We start from the raw sequence: 21724 nt of genomic DNA, 5'->3' as shown, positions 1-21724 counted from the left end.
TGGTACCTGCTCATTAAACTTCTGGAGTCAGGACTCTTTTCCAGATACAGGTGAGGGATACCAGTCCGGTGAAAGGAAGGTTAGCTAGGAGGCCGATGAAAAGTACGCTCAGCCTATTTTCAGCTCCCCGCTCAATTTGCCTCAGTGAGCCATTCAGTTCACTTCAACAAACCTGTATCCAGCACCTGCTGACTACAGAGTGCCTTTTGGGCTCAGTGAAGTGAGAAACAAATAAGGAAGGCCTAAATATTGAACCAAACACAATACACATGTTGGAATAGCAAAGAGAGCAAGATAATTACATCCCAGGGGGGCTGTGCGAGCTTCACAAAAGAAGCAGGTTGACCTGGGAAGGGATTTGACCCCATGTTCCTGGGTGGAATACCCTGCCAGACTCTGTGTTATTCACAAGCTCACAGCAGCATGAGCAAGCATCGTATGTTCAGAAATGTCAACTTGTTCATGTGGCCGTGGAATGTGACAGAGTCTCCTTGAGAGTAGCTGTAGGAAATGAAACTGGAGAGGTAATCAGTGAACTTGACTAGATCCTGAGATTTTGTTTGTTTCATCTGGTTCCCTGATTATTATCTAAGTGTCTGATCACCCTCCCCCATCACAGATAGATTTTACATATGAAAATATCGCTATTATTGTTTTCTTTTAGATTGACCTTTTGCAAAACAGTGAAAGAGCATGTCTCCACTCTTAAGAGACAATTTCCCTCCTTCTTATGTAGCCCAACCTGTACCCTCCTACCCTGATACCGTGCCCCACTCCGTACCCATCCTGGCCTGGTCTGTGAGATGTTCCATATTCCCAATTGTTTCCGTGAGAACATATTGAGCATCTCACCTCATGTTATCATTCAACAGTCATCACTCAAACAGCTGTGTCTTCTGTCCGTAGAATGTTGCCCCAGCTTATTGACCAGGAAGGTCACTAGCAGCTCTGCTATAATTGGAATTATTTTCAGATGGTCTGTCTATTTTTGGTCTAGTGGTAGATTTCAATAAAATTAATGTTCTGTATGAAACTTGGACTGTGGTGGGTGCCATTTGTTATTATAGGCAGGCCCTCCCGACAGGGTGTATACGTTGATTAACGACCACGGTGGACCCCACGTCCTGGCCTTCGCTGCTTAGTTCATGTAGGGAGACACATCATCCATCACAATGACCTCATGGCCTGCCGTATTTTATTTCTTAATTACACGTCAGCCTTTGCAAGCTGAGATAGTAAGTCAAGTGAAATTTGAAATTAGAAACTTTCAGAGCATATAAAAACCACTTTGATTTGTATACAGAATCCATCTGGCCGTCTTTTGAAGCAAGAAAGCACACTTTAAACCTCAGGAGACTAAAGTGTATATCTCTAGAGGTCTTTGTTCCCTGAAAATATTAGTATTCACAATGTAAAATGTTTCTACTTATTAAGTCACTAATTTTTCTATGCTTGGGTACTGCAGTCAGTTAATTTGAATAATAACCTTAACAAAAAGGCAGTATTAAACTGAAGCCATTGTACTGTAAGCCACTAACCTCTGAATTAATTTTCCTTGTAAACCTACTGAGTATATGCATCGCTTCAAATGTTAATTTTGGTTAACTGTTCAAACAAGTAGTGCCTCCAGAGCTGTAGCTAAAGCTGGGTAGATGGAGCCCTGTTACTTTAATTAAAAATATTCAATTAACTCGAAGCCAGTTGATGTGAGTCCAGACAACATTAAATTTCTGATTAATAATTACCAAGTAAATAAATAATAAATGGAGAATGATTGATTTTTTTCCCCCTGGAAACCTGAAGTCAAATAAATTACTCTTTACGTTTGCTTTTCAAGTAATTAGTGAGTTAAGAAAATGCCATGTTTCCCCAAAAACAAGACCTAGCCAGACCATCAGCTCTAATGTGTCTTTTTGAGCAAAAATTAATGTAAGATCTGGTCTTATTTTACTATAATATAAGACCGGGTCTTTAATATAATATAATAATATAATATAATATAATATAATATAATATGTCATATTAATTTTTGCTCCAAAAGACTCATTCGAGCTGATGGTCCAGCTAGGTCTTATTTTCGAGGAAACATGGTAACTTTAAAACTGTATCATGAGGCACCCATGGGAGAAATGGGCCTGGAATTAATGCCTCCTCACAAACGACTAGAAGACTCCACGGAAGAGTTATTTTCAGATATTGGAAAACGGCAAACAGGGTTGTGAGTCTTGATGGAAAGGAAGCTAACAAGGTGTACGTGGCCCCTGTCTGTGCTTTCTGCCTGGAGGCAAGTTCTGGAACGTGGTACAGAGAGCTGGAATCCAAATAGAGATCAGGAAGTCTGAAGTGACTTCATTTGCAGACTAGAGGACCTAAGAAAAGGAAGACATTCAGAAAACAATTGGATCGAGAAATCTTCATAGGTGGCCTCTTTGGGTGTTTTGCTAACTGTGAATCTTTAAATCTTAGACCACAATCCAAACTGGATAGGGAGAGTAATTTCTAGGAAAATAAGAATACAAAGGAAATGTGAGACCACAAAGTTCCCAGGGGTCGCACAGGGCTAGGCATTATTCAAATTCTAATGAGCCTGCATAGAGAGACTTCTTTGATACAGGAAAGATTCAGTAGAGCTACCAGTATGGACACACCATAAAAGTGTGGTCCAACAAGGCTACGAGGAAGGCCGCTCTCGCCCTATTAGAAAGAGCACAAAAGCAAGGTTTGATAGAATCAAACTTCTGTGCATGTAACTCAAATAAATGCCTTACAGAAGAACATACAATACTCTTGAAAGATACAAAACAACCTACTTTCAAAAACATAAAGTCAAGTATGTAACAAAAAATTAATGGACACATAAAGAAGGAGGAAAATGAGACAAACATCCCGGAGAAAAATCAGTTATTAAAAATAGAACCAGAAATAAAAGGTAATTCTAGTAGATAAGGAGTTGAAAATACAGGCAATTATGCTTCATATATTCAAGGGTGTACAGGAAAATATGAGCATAAAGACTTAAATGGGAGATAAAAAAGAACCAAATGAAATTTAGGAGGTGAAAACTGCAATAATGAAATGAAAATATCATTGGATAGTATTAACAGCAGAGTTGACACCACAGAAGAAATAAAAATCAGTGATCTTGAAGACATTAAAATAAAAACTACTTAAAATGCGGCACAATAAGAAAAGAAACCATAAAATAAATAAATAAAAGGAAGGAAGGAAGAAAAGAATTTCAGGGAACTATCGGAAATATCAAGCATTGCAACTTATGTGTAAGTAGAGTCACAGAGTGGCAAAGCAGGAAAAAATGGAAGGAATAATTGCCAAATTTTCCAAAATTGATTCAAACAGTAAGGCCACAGATCCAAGAATCTGAGTGAAACCCAAGTAGGGGAAACACACAGACATCACACACACACATACACACACACACACACACACACACACACACACACACACAGTCATTCTTGAATTCTATGCATAATTAGAATATCCATCAATGTTATGTGAAATAAACACATTTAAGATATACAAAATTTGGGGCCGGCCCGGTGGCTCAGGTGGTTGGAGCACCGTGCTCCTAACGTGAGGTTGCCAGTTTGATTCCCACATGGGCCAGTGAGCTGCGCCCTCTACAGCTAAGACTGTGAACAACAGCTCTCCTTGGAGCTGGGCTGCTGTGCACTGCTGCAGGGCTGCTGTGCTGCCGTGGGCTACCGTGTGCTGCCAGCGTGAGTGCCGGTGGCCAGCAGCTGGCGAGAGCTGCCATGAGCTGCTGTGAGCGGCCGAGTGATTGCCTCAGCCTAGTGAGGGGGAGCGCAAGGCTCATAATACCAGCATGGGCCGGGGAGCTGTGTCCTACACAACTAGACTGAGAAACAACAGCTTGAACTGGAGTGAGGGTGGGAGGTGGAAGAAGGGGGAAAAAAAAAAAAAAGATATATGAAATTTATGATAATTTGTCATCAGTGCACTTGTACTGTAAGAAATACTGATAAAGTTCTTCAGACAAAATGAAAATTATGTATTATGCAAACTTTAAACCAAAGAATGTAAGTTTCTGAATATGGTAAATATGTAATATTCATTTAATTTTAAAATTTCTTCTAAAACAACTTACATTTAAAGCAAAAATAACAATAATGTTTCCTATATGGTTCTAATAAACAGAAGTAAAAGAATACCAACAATTACATAAAAGCTAAGAGTGGAAAATATATGTATACTGCTGCAGGCATCTTATGTTTTAATAAAGAGGTATAATATCATTTAAAGGTGAGCTGTAATAGGTTAATGATGTATATTGTAAATCCTAAAACAACCACTAAAAAAATTAAACAAGGAAATATAGTTGGTAAAACAATACTACAAAGAAAAGGGAATCATAAAAATGACTAAATACAAAGAAAGCAGAAATAAAGTAGAACACAGTTCAGAAGGCACAAATCAAAACAAATATCAACATGGCAGATTTAAGCCTAACCACATCAATAATAGTGTAAGATATAAATAATATAAACACTCCAATTACAGATGGGTTAGATTAAAAAGGGGAACTCAACTATATACCTGCCAAAAAAACAGATTATATTTTAAATACAGTCAGATGAATCAGTATAGGATGAAAAAGATATATACCAATGCAAACTGGAACCATGGGAAAACTAGGGTGCCTCTGCTAAGATTAGACAGAGTAGACTTCTTACTGGGAATATATTCTGGTTTTGCAAAGTATATTCCGTAATTATATAGTAGGCAATTCATCAGAAAGTCATAGCACCTATAAACAATTATCCCCAAAGGAAGGAAAATGATTGTTCTGAGTGAAGGAAGCTAGGCAAAATAAGTGTACATACTGTTTGATTCCATTTATATGAAAGTCTAGAAAATGCAAAGTAACCCCTAGTGACAGGGTTAGGTCTGTGGTTGGCTGAGAATGTGGGAGAAAGTAAAAACAGATTACAAAGGGCACAAGGAAATTTAGGGAATGACAGAAATGTTACTTTAATTATGATGATGGTTTCTCAAGTACATGCATATGTCAAAACCCATAGTAGTATACATTTTAAATGTATACAGTTTATGTAATATTATAAGTACAGTGAAATACCGTTACACCCCATTAGAATGGCTAACATTAAAAATACTGACCATACCAAGCACTGTGAAGATGTTAGCAGCTGGGAGTTTCACAGATGGCTGGTGGCTGAAATGGTGTGGGTACTCGGTACAGAAGTTTGCAATTTCTTACAAAGAGAAACGTACATTTACTGCATGATTCAGCAGTTTCATTTCTAGGTATCATGGCAGCCACTGAAATTGCCCCTCAAATCAAACTAGTTTGATGTGTGTAATTATGTTTGCCTGGTTTTATTTGTAAATTGGGAAAAGGATGGCTCCCTGGATGGGGCGGCTCTAGTAATGTCTAGTCCGCTATGCAAATGTCTACTTCCGGTTCACGCCTTGTATTTCTTTTGCTTTATGCCATTTTTATTAGTGCAGAGGAGAGGAGAAAGGCCGTGAGGAATGACGCACCACTTTGAAGGCAACAAGTAGAACTGATAAAATAAAATAAATTAAAAGTGAAACTATTTTGAGGAAAAATGTGATGGGGAAGAAGAGAGACAGGTAAAGCCCATCTATAAGATGCCTGCTATGGTGGCCACACCTGATCGTCACTCCTTTCTCTGAGCACTCTCATTTGTCTCGATTAGCCCATTTCTTTGACGTTCAATATTATTTTATATTAATTTCAGGTGTACAGCGCAGGGGTTAGACATTTACATAATTTATGCTGTGATCCACTCGTAGGTCTAGTACCCATCAGACACTATACGTAATGTTTACAACATTATTGACTATACTCCCCATCCTGTACTTTGCATCCCATGACTATATATATAAAATTATAGTTGACATTCAGTATTATTTTATATTAGTTTCAGGTATACGACGCAGTGGTCAGGCATATACACAGTCTATGACGTGATCCCCCGAGAAGTCCAGTACCCATCTGACACCCTACATAGTCTTTACATAATTGATTATATTCCCCATACTGTATTTCCCATCCCTGTGACTATTTTGTGACGACCAATTTGTACTTAGTAATCCCTTCACCTTCTCCCCCATCCCCCGACCCCCTTCCCATCTAGAAACCATCAGTTTGTTGCATCAGACTCTGTATCTGTGAATCTATTTCTGTTTTGTTTGCTCATTTATTCTGTTCCTTAGATTCCACATATAAGTGAGATCATATGGTATTTGTCTTTCTCAGTCTGGCTATTTCACTTAGCATAATATTCTCTAGGTCCATCCATGTTGTTGAAAATGGTAAGATTTCATTCTTTTTTATGGCAGAGTAATACTCCATTGTATAAATATATGACAATTTCTTTATTCAATCGTCTATTGATGGGCATTTTGGTTGTTTCCATATCTTGGCTTTTATGAAGAGCTCTGCAATAAACATAGGGGTTCCGATATTTTTTTAATAGTGTTTTGGATTTCTCTGGATAAATACCCAGGAGTGGAATTGCTGGGTCACATGGTAGCTCTATCTTTAATTTTTTGAGGAACCCCCATACCATATTCCATAGTGGCTGCACCAATTTACATCCCACCAGTAGTGAATGAGCATTCCCTTTTCTCCACATCCTCACCAGCAATTGTTGTTTGTGGATTAGTCCGTTCTGACCTGTGCCTGCTGCTTGAACTCCCGGACTCCCAAGGCAGGCAGTCTGTGCCTGAATCATGTTTCTGCGCTCCCTGAGTCCGTAGCTATGGGCATGCCTATGCCTTCCAAGCTGCATTTTCATCATTTATAAAAGGGAATAGAAATGGTTCATCTCCACCAAGCTGTTTTATAGGCACATGTGCATATAAAGCACTTAACATGGTACTTGACATGGTTAGCACTCTCTGACAGTTACCACATCCATCAGAATTCTAGATTTAACGCAAATATCTCCTATGTGTCTATATTTTGACTTTATCCTCTGAGACCAGAGTTATCTGTTTACAGCCGACTTAATCTTAAAACTTGATTCACAGATGCAACTTCAGAGAGTCCCAGATTCTCCTCCAGAGATAAAGAACTCTTTTCACCTTTGACTTTGAGTTGGTAAATCCCCCCAAAAGGCTGACTGACTTAGCTTAAGGTACATGAGCACCATATGAGCAAGACGATGAGATGCTTCAACTGATAGACTCCAAAAGAAATATTAAGTTATATTTGAGAGAGAATCTCATCTTCAGAAGGGAAAATAGATGCCAGGAAAGTAATAGTTTATCCATTAGTAGTAGTAGAAATAGTAAAAATGGATGTATTAAGTGCATCTATATTTTAACTTACTAAGTATTTAATATTAGGGTGGGGATAGTGATACTATTTAATAAAATCCCTCTCAATATCTTGCCTAAAGTTGATTTAGAATCTACGTTGTTGTGTAGATGTTTTAAATTAATTTTAGGTATAATTTGCATACATTTCAATGAGTTTGACAGATTTATGTTTCTTAGTAACCAGTGTCACAATCAAGATTTAGAATAGGCAGTCTATAAGCCTAAAAATTCTGTCCCAAGCACCAGTGTCCTTTCGGTCAATATAGATAATGTTTATCTTTGGTAGTTTCACATACATGACATCACACATTCTGTACTCTTTTATTTCTGCCTCCTTTCAATTCACATGACATTTCTGATATCCACCCACAACATTACATCTATCAGTAATTCATTCCAATTCACTCCAATTGTAGAAGAGTATTCCATTGTGTCAATCTGGCAAATTGTTTATCCATCACCTGCTGATGGCCACTTGGGGTTATTTTAAATAAAGCTGCTGTTAACACTGATGAACAAGTCTTGAGAAATTACCTGTGTTGGTTCATGTTCACTGGGAAGTAGACACCAGCTTGAGATGTGAGATATACAAAAGATTCACTGGGGGAAACACACTTAAAGGAAAACACAGAAGGTACTGGGAGGATGGGCAAAGCCTTCTAACCATGATACAGGTCGGCTGTCTGTGCCAGAGAGAGGAAAGGGATGAAAGCAGGCCTTGTTGGTCCTGCAGGTGGAAGATCATTTTTAAAAAGCTGACAGGAAGTCTGGGAGCAGAATCACCCATGAGAGGTTTTCTCCCTCTTCCAAGAATCCCACCATCCCTAGGAATGAGCCTGTCTTCATAGTTCTGTCATACTCACACAATGGCTAGGAACAGCTCAGGAAACGTGGTGTCCCCACAGACACAGAGCTGAATGTGAGAACCAGTCCCAGCCTCTGGGATCTTCTCTGCACTGCCCCACACTGCTTCTCGAGTAGGCAGAGAAGACGTGTTCCTGGCACGTCTGGACCAGTGCTGAGTGAGGTTGTAGGAAGCGCAGTTGCGTGCCCCATACCCCAATGATTTAACCAGCATTGGACACAGTGGTTAGGACAGGAGGACCCCCACGCACAGACAGCATGCAAGAGTCAATGTAACAGGAATCCACTCAACAGAAAACAAGTTTTATTCAACAATTTTGAGGAGAGTTTACATTTTAGGAAAATATACATTTATATGATAGGGTTGCTTTATTGTTGTAGGAAGACAAGTTACTGTTATGTGTGTTGAAAATATTTTAAATTTCAAAGTCTGCTTAGTTCTTGTACTGCATTCTGAAATGCCATCCATTCTTTTAGTGATTCATATTTTCTTACCATCCTCAGTTGTTTCAATATGGTAGCATGAGTCCCATATTTTGGAAACACTTCCAGTACACGCCCGCCTTCGTATTTGTATCGCCTTTTGCATACAATGCTGCTTCCCCAAGACTCACTCCATCATTGTACTCACTTGCCTGCTTATGTCGCTCTCATTAAAGAAGGCCTCCATGATTATCACATTTAAAATCGTTTGCACCCAATTTACCTTACCTACCTTCATTTTTAGTTTCTTGTGTTATTTTTCTCAGTAGCATTTAGGAATGCATTGCGTATTATGAGTAAGAATATATATTATAAAACATAGGTCAACATTATATTATAGAAGTTCTTGGTTATTTTTATCCCCCGTTAGAATGAATGTATTCCAAGGAAGTGAGAACTTTGTTTAGTTCACTGCTGTATCTTTAATGCCTGGAATGGTGCCACTGATATAAAATGTAGTTGAAGAACATGTATTTTCCAAATTAATACGATAGCAAATACCTAACTTTATAAACATTTGGGGCATTGATTCCCTTGCATTTTCCAAAACTTTCTAATTATTAATCCTCCGAAAATTGAATTTCTATACACCTAAGTTTGAAAATTAATGTTTACAATAATAAGACCAAGATTCATGGTGAAGCTATTTCTGCATTGCCATGGATAAAAAGAATTAGCCTCATTATAATTAGTATTACATCTTATACTAAACTTTGACTGCTGCCCAGAAGAAATTTCATGTTGACTTTCTAAAATGACCATATTCTCACTATGCTAGTCTTTACATATTAGCATTCCACACGTCTCTCTACTTGTTGGTCATATTATTATTATTATTATTATTATTATTATTACTATTATTACTTTAACCTCTACACACCTAAATCTTTCTATCCTGTCTAGAATTCTCTTGGAAACTCCAGACACCGAGGGTTAATTGCCCTGTCGTAAGATAGCACCTACACATTTACAATTACACATGTTATGTCTCCTGTGCTTCTTACTTTATCTGTAGTACCATCATCTAGCTCAAAAGGAACCCTCATATCTAATTATTTCTCATTAGATGTACAGTCTTATTCTCATTAAGTGCTTTCTTCTTCCCAAATATGCTCATAAATCCATTTCATCTTTACTTTCATTTCCGTGGTTTTAATGCTTTGTCATCTTCAAACATATCATGTCCTCCAATCCAAACTCTGCTAGTCAAATCATCTAATATCTCTCCATAACCTTTCCAAAGTCCTATCGTGGCAAATGATCCTCTTTGCAATCTTGTCCCCCATGTTCCAGCCTATTTGACACCTGTGAGCTTCTTGATGGGAGAGACTTGAGCTCATTCATCTCTGCCCCCCTGGCACCTGACATACTATGTGATAAATACTAGCTGTTAGGAAAGAGCACAGTGAGTGAATAATATATACACAAATGAATGTATTTTAATAGGAGAGTTCAAACACTAATTCTTTCCTGGTTGTCTTTATTGGTACCTGTTTGGGGGAAAATCAAGCCATCAAGCAAACAAATCCTAGGGCTCACCTAATCCACGTTTAATAAGAATGTACTGGATAACTAGATTGTCATAGATGATCCTGCAACAATCTATAAACTCTAATGTCACATGGTATTGGATCACAGAGTCTGTGTACCTTTCTGTGTGTGAGGATATGGTATCGTGTTAGGTGATTGGTGGTACGCATGCTATCTGGTGTGTTTTGTTGTCTTCCTTACCTGGGTTTTAATTCCTTCTTCCCTTCCTCTTCCTCTTTCTTTCTGTACTTCTCCCTCTTTTGTCTTAGTCATGCTACTGATCAACAGACGTGGCTCAATTCGAAAAAGAAATTAGAGATTTTCAAAGTAACTTATTATTCCCGTTGTAAGCTTTGGTTGAAATGTGATGGCAGAGTACAACAAACATATAGGCTGATTTTTTTCTCTTTTAAGATGAAAATACATTATGTATTCAAATTACTCAACTCTTTAGTTAATTTAGGAAAGTATGCAACTCATTGAAAAGAATATTCCAATAGTGAAAAGCAAACAAATAGACTTTAACACTCATGAAGATGGACGCAAGGAGGGTTGAGAACTAAAGGATACTGTAGAGAGGTCCTATGCCTGAAGCATTGGTTTCCTTTTTCGCTGCTTAAAAAGGGTGAACATTAAGTTAAACAGGACTTTTCCAAATAGCTGTTTAAAATCCAGAGAATATTTTACTTCAGCCATTAGCAGTGTACAGAAAATACCCTAGACTCTACACAAGGGACTTGGTGAGTTCTTGATCTGCCTGAACTTCCATGAAATATGTTTTGGTCCTTTCAGTGACAGTATTTTTTCTGGGTCAGGCTGAGTTCACATCTGCTGTCAGGTTGTCCAGTGGTTCAAGGACAGAGGGGTGTTAGGGACCCTATCTGGTCTGATGGGCCAATCGCTTATGTCGTTTTAGGTAGACACAGAGACTGGAAGGCAACATTGATAAAAAGAAAGTTTAAGGATAACTCTGAGATAACTCCATATGTATTCCCACATGTGCATTGTGTTTTGATGGCAATAATGCCTTATAACAAATACGTGTTTCACAAAGCAAGTCACTTCTTGTCACTGGTTTTCCACAGAACCAGTATTCTGCACTTTACTTCATAGGCTCGGCCTGCCTTGGATTACTTAACAAACATTCCAAGAAGATTCCTGTTCCCTACTTTTACAAAGTCTTTCAACATATTCTTCATGCCTTTGATTTTGTGCATTTGCACTAAATTTTTCAATTGAAGGTCTCTCTTCAAAACCTCCTGCTGGTTATAGAGACATTTTGTTTTTCTGGCATCCTTGGAAAATTTACTTAGAAGATGTACATTGGAAACACCAACTTGAAGACACGAGTCCTTCATTTTAAACATTGTAGTTTCCTTTCTTCCGTGAATGTATGGGACTTCATTCATTCTATCCCTGGTGATGCTGTTATCACTGTGGAAATCCCATAACTTCTGGCTGTCACTCAGATCCTACTTTGGTACTGAGAGCCCTTCGCCTTAAATGATGCCAGTGCAGAGACTTCTGGGGCTTTTGTTGGGTAATTTACCCATCTGATTTCTTACACTTGGTTTGTAACTTCTTGCTGTTATCATAGCCTTCTGGCTTCTGGCTCTGCTCTGAGCTAGGAAATGAAGTCAGTATGATATTTCCATTGTATAAGATAAAAACTAGTAAGTACAAAGTAGGTCTCACTAAAAGTAAAATGTATGGAATTTATTACATAGTGTAATATCAAGAAGTTTAAATTTAACTAGTTCAATGTTTTAAATATACTTTCAAAATCCATAATACAAAATCCTATTAATTCCTTGAAGACCTTTGATTCACTTTTGAAACTATTTAGCATTCATATAAAAATTTAAAAACTGTAAAACAGTCTTTGTTTTATACATGAATAGATCAAACATTAAAATATACAATTACCGATATGAAGACTACACATTATCCTCTTGATAATAACCATCACTAAAGTGGGAAAAGAGATGGACCCTCAAATATATCTGTAAGACATTATTCCTTCAAAGCAAAATACAAAAAAGACAAGCAAACCAAAAATGTCTAACCAAAAATGTAAAAACTGCCTATTTTGAGGGAGAATACCTAATTCTTTGAGAACTATTCAAACTTCGTTTTGTAACTTTTCAGATGTTTCCTTTTCACAACTCTATGAGTATACAAAGCGGTAAGACACAAATACTAACAAAAGTCATATAATAATAATAATAATAATAATAATAATAATTCTCCCACTCTTCCCTATAGTTGAAAGGGTAGTCCCTTTTAACTGTGATAGCTGATTTATAAACAGATCTGTGTTTCTAAAACCTGATTACATTGTGATTTATTGATTTTTAGTTATATCTATATGATTGCTTGACTCCTACAGGTGAGGTAGGGACTTAGCTTTCTCATGCCCTTCCCTTGTCATCCCATTCCTGTAAAAACAGCCACATGTATTTTCTCTAATCTCATCCATTTTCTATTTTCTTGTTTGAGTTGTATATAATTCTCTCATTCTTTGTCTTTCTGTGTGTGTGTGTGTGTGTGTATTTGTGTGTGTGTGTGTGTGCAGTTGTGTATGTGCTTTCTGTGAAGCCATCACTAATCTTCCCTAACAAGTCTGCTGGAAAAGTAACCCTCTTTCATTTATTTCACATGCTTAGGTTTTCTCCCAGTTTAACTGTCCGGGAACTACCATATTCCTGGAATCTTGGATAACATTCCATTCCAGTTTCAGTTTGGACCCGTTGTTCTCCAGGTCTGCTGAATGGTTTCCATCCTTAAAGTTCCTTTCTCTCATATCTTGTAGATTCCCTCCTGCCATGGATCTTGTAGGTCGTAGGTCCTACGTCTCACTCTTTCCGGGATTTCTGACACACGTTGGAGAAGCACCTGCTCTAATAATTTCCCCAAAGGGGAAAATATGAGTGATAAATGTTTCAGGACTGAATATGTCTTTAGTCTACCTTATGTGTGATTGATAATTCACGCTAACAAAAAACTCTGGATTGCCATTCAAGTTTTCCTCAGGTGGTGAAATCTTTCTCCATTTTTTACTTGTTATTTTTTCACTTGTTTTTACATTGATCTCTTTTAAAGGGGTGTTATGCTTTGTTTACAAAATCCTGTATCATATTAAATATATAGCTAGTTATAAGTATTTTGCATAGATTTATGCATTAATTTATCTTAGGTTTATATGTTGGAGTGGAATTGCTGAGTCATACGGTAACTCTATACTTAACCATTTGAGGAACTGCCAGATTGTGTTCCAAATTAAGTGCAACATTTTCCTTTCCCGCAAGCATTCCATGAGAGTCCTGAGTCTTCCCGTCTTTGGCCACACTTGTCGTTATCTGACTTTTTGATATTAGCCATGCTTGTGCATGGGGAAGGGACTCTCATTGTGGTTTTGGTTTGCATTTCTCATGACTAATTATGTCATGCATCTTTCATGTGCTCATTGGCAGTTTGAGCATCTTTGGAGAATATCTATTCAAATTCTTTGCCCATTTTTAAACTGGGTTGTGTTTTTATTATTGAGTTACAAGAGTTTTCATATGTTCTACATTCGATTTCCTTTTAGATATATGCAATGAATTGCAAAACTTTTCTTGCGTTCTGCAGATTGCCTTTTAATTTCGTGTGTGTGTGTGTGTGTGTGTGTTTACTTTCTTAATAGATAGTTTGAAGCATAAAATATTTTAATTTTTATGAAGCTCAATTTATTTTTTTCTGTTGTGCTTGAGCTTTTGGTATCAATCATATCTAAGAATTTGCTAAATGTAATTTTAATAATGATTCCTGTGAAAGCACTTAATAGAATTAATGCATATAATTTTAAAAAATGAATTTCCTATTCCACATAGACTATCTCATTAGGCTTCAGTTTTCTCTATGAAATAATAATAATTATGAGCTATATAAGTGTTCACAAGACGACATCCTTTACCTCACTACTAATTATGAAGAAATGGTCAAATTGGACAGGCAGTTTCTGTTTAGCATAAAATATTTAAAACTAATTTTACAAGGCAATTTCATATTTGCTTCAGCTACTTAGGCGATATTACTCAACATATAATTATAGTGAATTGTTTCTTATTTTGTTTTCCATATGGAACAAATTTTTGAAACTTATTTTGAACCTTCGTTTCCCACTTTTAAAACTTTCATCTTCTACCTATGCTTAATAAATATTAAAAGCGAGTGATACCCTATAGTTTGTCTTCAATTATGAATATTTCCTTCTGAATTTTAATTCCCTAGAGCATTGCAATGATCACCTGCTTTACTTATTATCAAACGATCTTTTTTTTTTTTTTATTTCCTATGACATCATTGCTGAATTTTGCCTGAGAAATAATATTTGATCACACTGAAATATATAACATTGTGTGTGCCGTTTAAGGACATGACAAGGCCTGCAATGAAGGGTTGAAACACAGCTGTTGGTAAGAAGCAACCTTGTAGAAATACACAAAACCCTGCAGGTGAGAACTGGCTTTGGAGGCTGGGAAAGGACAGGAAAGGGAAGCTAAAAGCTGCTGGAAAGCTGGCCTCAGCCTTAGGGAGATGAAGCAGTCATATCAGCACAGGAGGATGCTGAGGACAGAATTTAGTCCAGATAGGAGGACAGCAGAGTACACACGGGGGGAGGGAGGAAGGAGAGGCGTGCAGGCCATTGGAGGAAAAAAAGTAGCACAAAAATGACCACATCTGTGTGAATTGCATTTTTTCTCAGTGTTGTGGTACGATTCTCTCCAACATACAGGTGGGAAAACCACAGAACACAGCTAAGAATAGTTCATCATGTAAAACGTGATGTATGACTTCAGGAGAGGACAGCAGTCACCTGGAAAGTTGCTGTGTGCCTTGGCATAGTGTTACAAGATCAGGGGGATTCTGTGATGCAGTTACATGAGAATTGGATTTACAGCCACCATTCGATACTGGCTCTATTCTGTCCTAGGCCAGCCTAGTGACTGGGGCAGTTACATCACTCTCCAAGACTCGGCGTCCTCAGCTGTAAAAGCATGAAGCAAATACCTTTCTCACAAGATTCCTTAGGGACTGAACCCAGCGATTATGCCCCAAACACCAGCCTTTTAGGCGAGGGTTTAATCTACATGTGTTTAACGTGAATTGCCAACTCAGTCTCCAAATGTGTAGATAGTTTCACTAAAAGCCTTGGACGTTTCTATCAGTATATTTGGAAGTGACGCCAATGACTGTAAGATGGCAACCCGGGAAATAGGGCAAGACATTGACATTCACAAAAATGTTGTGTGGACATTTAAATAGGCTTCTTTACAGGAAAGATCATGTAGAAACCAGACTGCATCCATACTTGATAATGAATCTCCATCAGTGCTATTGGCTTATCTGTGTATATAATATGTAATGTGTAATGCATAATATATATCAGTATATGACATATCATATATAATAAATGTAATATATAGAACGTGACTAAATGTCTCCAGAAGTTAGACAGAGTTACACATTAAATTCCTGTGTGCCTATATATCCAAATTTAAAGTTGCTATGCTATGATCCAATTAAATATTCTTTTGCATTCTATTTTTATATGAAAATCTGGTCTTACTCTCCCAATCAGGTGGAATTACTAGTGTGAGTGGAAGAGCCCGGAATCATAATCGTTGTCAATGTGTTTGTATCTATCTGACTCTTCAAGTAGTTCTCGCCTGTTAGTTCCTTTCACGACTTGTGTCTGTCCCAAATAAGTGAGGAAACGGCATAACTCAGTAGTTAAGGAGTGCGCAGGAGTTCACACACTTGGGAGGGAAACTTCTCATCTTTGTTACTTGTGGCAAACTATTGACTAAAACCCTGAGCTTTTCCCTCTGTCAACATTGGGATGCTAACCTTCACCTGTCATGAACTAATTTCAGATCTCCAGTCTTTCTTGTGTTGAGCAGCTCACTTTGTTCTGTTTTCATCTTGGCCTCTGGCTTTTCACTATCCATTGACCACAGCAGGACAGGGCACATTTGGATGTGTGTGAGAGTGTGTGTGTGTGTGTGTGTGTGAGTGTGTTTTCTTTCCCGAAGAATAGAGCATCTTTCAAGCCATATTTCATTCCCAAAGGAATTAGTCCATCCCCTCCCCCACCAATTATATCTAATTTAAATGGCACGGATCTTCCCATTATACTGAGCAGTGTTTTCAGTCTCCTTGTATGGTGGGTGAGAATGCCTTGGGTCCTGCAGAAAGGCACAGCTTACAGGGGTGCACGCAGATGCTAGCCATCCCTCTGTTATGATATGGTGCAAATCGTCGTCATCTTCTTCGTGCCCGGCCTCATCCTAATCCTTAATTGAGGAATGATACAGTCAGGGTGTTGTCTCACAGCATCACTCCTGTGATCTGTCCCCACTTCTGGAATTAAGCAGGGCCGTTATCACCATTCGCATTTCACAGATAAATTCACAAAGCACTCTAAGTCACTTAGCCTTTCCATGTAGGGGTAAGCAGTTTCATACGCCTGATGTCTATTTACTTCCAATGCAATACTCGGTTTCAAGCAAAAGCAATCTTTAGGGCCAGATGGAGAGACAGGGTCCAGATTAGCAAACAGAATGTTTCACATGAACACGAAGTGTGACATGACGGTTTTCAAGCGTTGGTTATCAAATCATGAAAGACAGTGAGCACCGAGGAAATAAGGTGAGCCCCACGAGTTCCGTGGATTGCTTCCCTGAAAGAGTTTCCAGATGTTGTGTAGGTGGAGGAAACTGACGGCCAACCTCACAGAGAAAGTTAGTTTTGTAGAAAAAAATGTTATTTCCTGAAATGTTTATTTATGCCATTGTTCAAAAAGTAAATTAAGCCGATGAAATATTTCTGTCTTAGCCGCTACACGAACAATTTTACTGGGAATGACCAATATCCTGTTGGGCAAGCCCGGCAGTGATGGAGACAGTTTGGTGATGTGCCCCCCGACTCCACACTGTGACTGGCACATATTATGTCATCGAGAAACGTGCTGAACGAGATTGTTTGCTATGCCCTTAATTTGATTTTTATGGCTTCTGTCCCAGGCAGGGTACTTCCAAAGCAAAGGTCATCTCAGGATTTGATGTTTACCTTCACACATTATCTATATTATGTATTGATTGCCCACAACTTGTTGTTTATAAAGACGTGCTTTCAATTACAAAATTGAATCAATCATACCCGGCGGAGACACCAATGACAGAAAATGTCAGGAGGGGCCTTGTACCTACTCAGCTGGAAAATGTTCAGAATCCGATATGCTCCCAGCCACAGAGAATTCATATGCTTGACAGAACTTGAAATATCACATTACTGTTTTTCTAACATTTTGCCACATTTGCCATTTTAAATTACTTCATTCTGAATCTCCTAAAAATAAGAACATACATAATCACCATAGCATTATAACCTTTAAGTTAACATGAATTTAACAATGTTTTTATAATTATGTATAGCCCATATCTAAATTTTCCAAGGTGCTCCAAAGATTTTTTTTTTCTCTAAAATTGTGTAATTCACGATCCAAATTCAGAGCATCATAGCAGATGCTTTGATATTCAGCTCAGTCCCCCTTTAAGATTAAAACACAATGTCCCCAAGTTGCCAGAAATCCTCCCAGCAGAGAGCATGAGGTTTATGTCTCTCAAGTATATTAATCTTTCAGTTCCTTCAGCCTTCTTTCTGTTTTTATGGTGTTCGTATTTTTAATGGTCCAGGCTGTTCCCTTTATAGTGTCCCACCTATGTCTGTAAGTCACGGGCAGGTTTGGAGGAGACAGTCCCGAGAAAGCACTGCGTACGTAACAGTGCCCTTCAGGGGCACAACACGTGACACTGCCCCGTGACTGGTAATGCGGAATTAATCACGAGGTTCAGCTGGGCTGCATGGTGACCTGCAGAGCTTCCCACTTTAGTGACGCTGTAGTGGACTGAGTGTTTGTGTCCGCTTGTCCCCACCCCCGCAAATCCAGGGGGTGAAGCCCTAAGGCCCAGTGTGGCTGTATTTGAAGATGGCACCTCTGTCTAAGGAAGTAATTCAGGGAAATGTGGTCCTAAGGGTGGGGCCCTGAACCCACAGGACTAGCATCCTTACAGAGGAGGTACCAGAGAACTGCCTTTTCTCTCTCTCTGTTTTTCTATCTTATCCCTCGCCCTGCCACGTGCGGACATAGCAAGAAAGTAGCTCTCTGTACAGCAGGAGAGCCTCCCCCAGAACCTGACTTGCCCATACCCTGATCTCGGGGTTCCAGCATCCAGAACAGTGAGAAAATAAATTTCCAGTTTAAGCCCCCAATGTGTGGCATTTTGTTATGATGGCCCGAGAGGACTCATACAGATGCATTTCCCTCCTCTGTGGTTAATCTGTGCAGCAATCGTCACCTGGAAAATGTGACGATTTACCTATTTTTCAACAATTATTCATTCAACGGATTTACTTGCTTGAAATATGTAGTACTTTGAAGAAGATGAAAAATAATGATTTTTCTGGCATTGTCACTTTTTCTTCATTTTGAGGTTTTTCTGGTAATTAGAACTTCTCTTTGTTTTTTCTCTTTCTTCCCCCTCTATATTACTATGTACTCGCTGAATGATTTTTCTTCTTAATTTATTGTAACCCTTTAACAAAATTATTATTTTGTTGCTTCAATTGACCGGTGTGTCAGTGTAGGGGAACCTCTCCAAGCCAGTACCTGTCACGCTGCTCTCAGCCATAACACATCCTCCTGTGTCCACCTTGTACGTTGAGCCTGGCATAAGCCATTTAAGGAAGTCAGGCCTTATTTTATTGTGAAATTTTAGTTCAAGTACACGACTTGATTTAGTATTTTTCTTGGCCTTTTAATTAGATATTATCAGGATTTAGAATTCTAATTAACATAAAATATTTCATGAATTTTCTGATTTTAGGTACTAGAAGAGTTTACCTATGTGTGAATGATACATTGATGAAAATAGTCTGGCTTACTTTACTTTGTGGAAAGGATTTGCTTTATAAATTTAAATTATTTAGTGCTAATAAGCCATTATGATTTTTAATTTCTTTTTGTACATGGCTTTGAAAGTTGTTTTTTCCTAGAAAAAAATTTATTAAAGTTTATTGGGGTGACAATTGTTAGTAAAGTTACATAGATTTCAGGTGTACAATTCTGTAATACATCATCTGTACCTCACATTATGTGTTCACCAATGGGAGAAGATTTTTGTGAACAATGCTTCTGATAAGAGGCTAATATCCAAAATATATAAGGAATTCATACCCTCACAACAAAACAAACAAACAATCGTATTAAAAAATAGGCAGAGGACCTGAGGAGACATTTCTCCAAAGAGGACATATAAATGGCCAACAGACATATGAAAAAATAATTTGTATTGAAATTTTCAAATGTATTTATATGTTAGTTCTAATACTGTGTTACTTTTTTTTTTTACCATTTCTATTATATGAAGTGATACACCATTTCTCTTTTCCAGTTTTATTTTTTTATGCAATTTTATTTTATTTTATTCTCTATAAGTTTATTTCTAGAATTAGAAAGATTCCTGAGTTTTGCCAAAGAATAGTATTTCTGCCATTGTTGATACTCGTTATTGTATGTAGATTTACCCTCTTTAATATTTGTTTCTATTTTTAATATTTATCCTTTTTGAGGGGTTTTATTTGCTATCTTTCTTCTAAAATTTTCAGTTGGATACTTAGAAATTAAAGGTTGGAAAATCAGTGACTAATGCATGCATTCAAGTCTTTAAGTTCTGATTAAGCATGGTATAAGTCAGCAGCACACAAGTTCTGATACATTGTATTTTCACCTAGAATTTTATTATTATTCAATTTAGGTGTTTTTGAATTTCTATTGTGATTTCTAACTGACCTTTTGCATTATTTACAATTTTGGGAATTTGGGGATCCATTACTTAATTTTGGGAATTTGGGGATTTCGTAATTATCTTACTATTACTGAATTCTAGCTCAAGTACACTTTGGTCCAAAAACAGGTTATTTTAAAACTTTTGGGATTCACTGAGAGTTGCTTTATCGCTCAGCATATAGTATATCTTGGCAAAGGATCATTGTGCTTGAAAACATTATAATTTCTTAGGTGTATCAATATATGTGAGTCAGTTAGGTCATGTTTGTTAATCATATTCAAGTCTTCTATCTCGCTAATTACATTTGCTCTGCTTATTCGTAATTACTGATTGAGGTGTATTAAATTATTATACCACAACAGTGACTCTATTTCTCCTTTAAATATTTCAGTTCTTGCTTTAAGTATTTTTATTTTATGTTATTAGCGCATATCCAGTTGAGATTGTATTTCTTTTTTATTGAATTGTTTTCTCAATCATCATAAAATATTCTTTTTTGCATTTGGTAAAACTTCTTACCTAAAGTCCATTTTAGGTTTGAATAGTATATATATTTTTCTTCATCTTGCTTTCAAGATATGTGCATCCTTATATTTAATATATGTTCCTGTAACCATTATCCTATTTAGAGCTAATCTGCCTAACTTTATATTTAACTTGAGTATTGGGTTTATTTACATTTAATGTGATTTTTAAATATTTATGGGTTTAGCTTAAGTCTCTTATCATATGTGTTTTATTTGTCACCTGCATCTGTTTCTTGTTTCTTTTGGGCTGAAAATTCATTACTATTTAATATCCATGTTATATTTACTTGATTGTAACCCATTCTTTTCTTTCTTCAGTGGTAAGTGTAGAGTGTCTACTTAGATGTATTATAGCCTAAATCATTACTCTTTCCACTTTCTAGAAAATGCAAGGACCTTTGAATTTTTCAACTATACAGTCCCCCATCAAAAACTGTTCTCATGTACTATCTGAGCTAATATTTTAAAATTTTAATTTAACAAATATTTTAAGCACCACCGACATTGTTATTACTGTTTTACATTTTTAATATTTGCTTACAATTATTCTCTGATTTACCCTTTCTAGCATTTATCGTTTCTTTTTCCATTCCCATATTTCTAATTTTATTTATCATGCCATTTAGTCTTTCAGCTATGTTTTTCTCTGGAACCACCTTTATTTAGCCTTCATTTTCAAAGGGTACTTCATGGTGTATAGAACACCAGGATGTCAAATTTTATTTTTCTTCCAGCACATAGTTTCCCATCCATTGTCTTCTGGTTTCCATTGTTTCTTTTAAAATGTCAGCTCTCCTTGAAGGTTATAAATCTTTTCCATTCGACTTCTTCTAAAGGATTTTTCAAATACGGAAAGAAACATATGTTATAGGATTTTAAAATTTGTATGATTGGAGCCACAAAAGCAGTAGAGAGAAGGAATGTGTAAAAAGCAATCTGGGAGGAGAAATTAACCAAGATTTTTCTAAACTGAGGACAGAGAGAGTCACGAAGCTCTGTAGGATGAAACAGGATAAAAAATGACATGTATAAAATGTGAATTTTCTTATGTAGCTTATGTAATATTTCTACTACACA

The sequence above is a fragment of the Rhinolophus sinicus genome, linkage group LG04, assembly GCF_036562045.2.
Source record: "Rhinolophus sinicus isolate RSC01 linkage group LG04, ASM3656204v1, whole genome shotgun sequence".
NCBI lineage: Eukaryota > Metazoa > Chordata > Mammalia > Chiroptera > Rhinolophidae > Rhinolophus > Rhinolophus sinicus.
The sequence above is the reverse complement of the archived record's forward strand: the minus strand, read 5'-3'. Positions refer to the sequence as shown.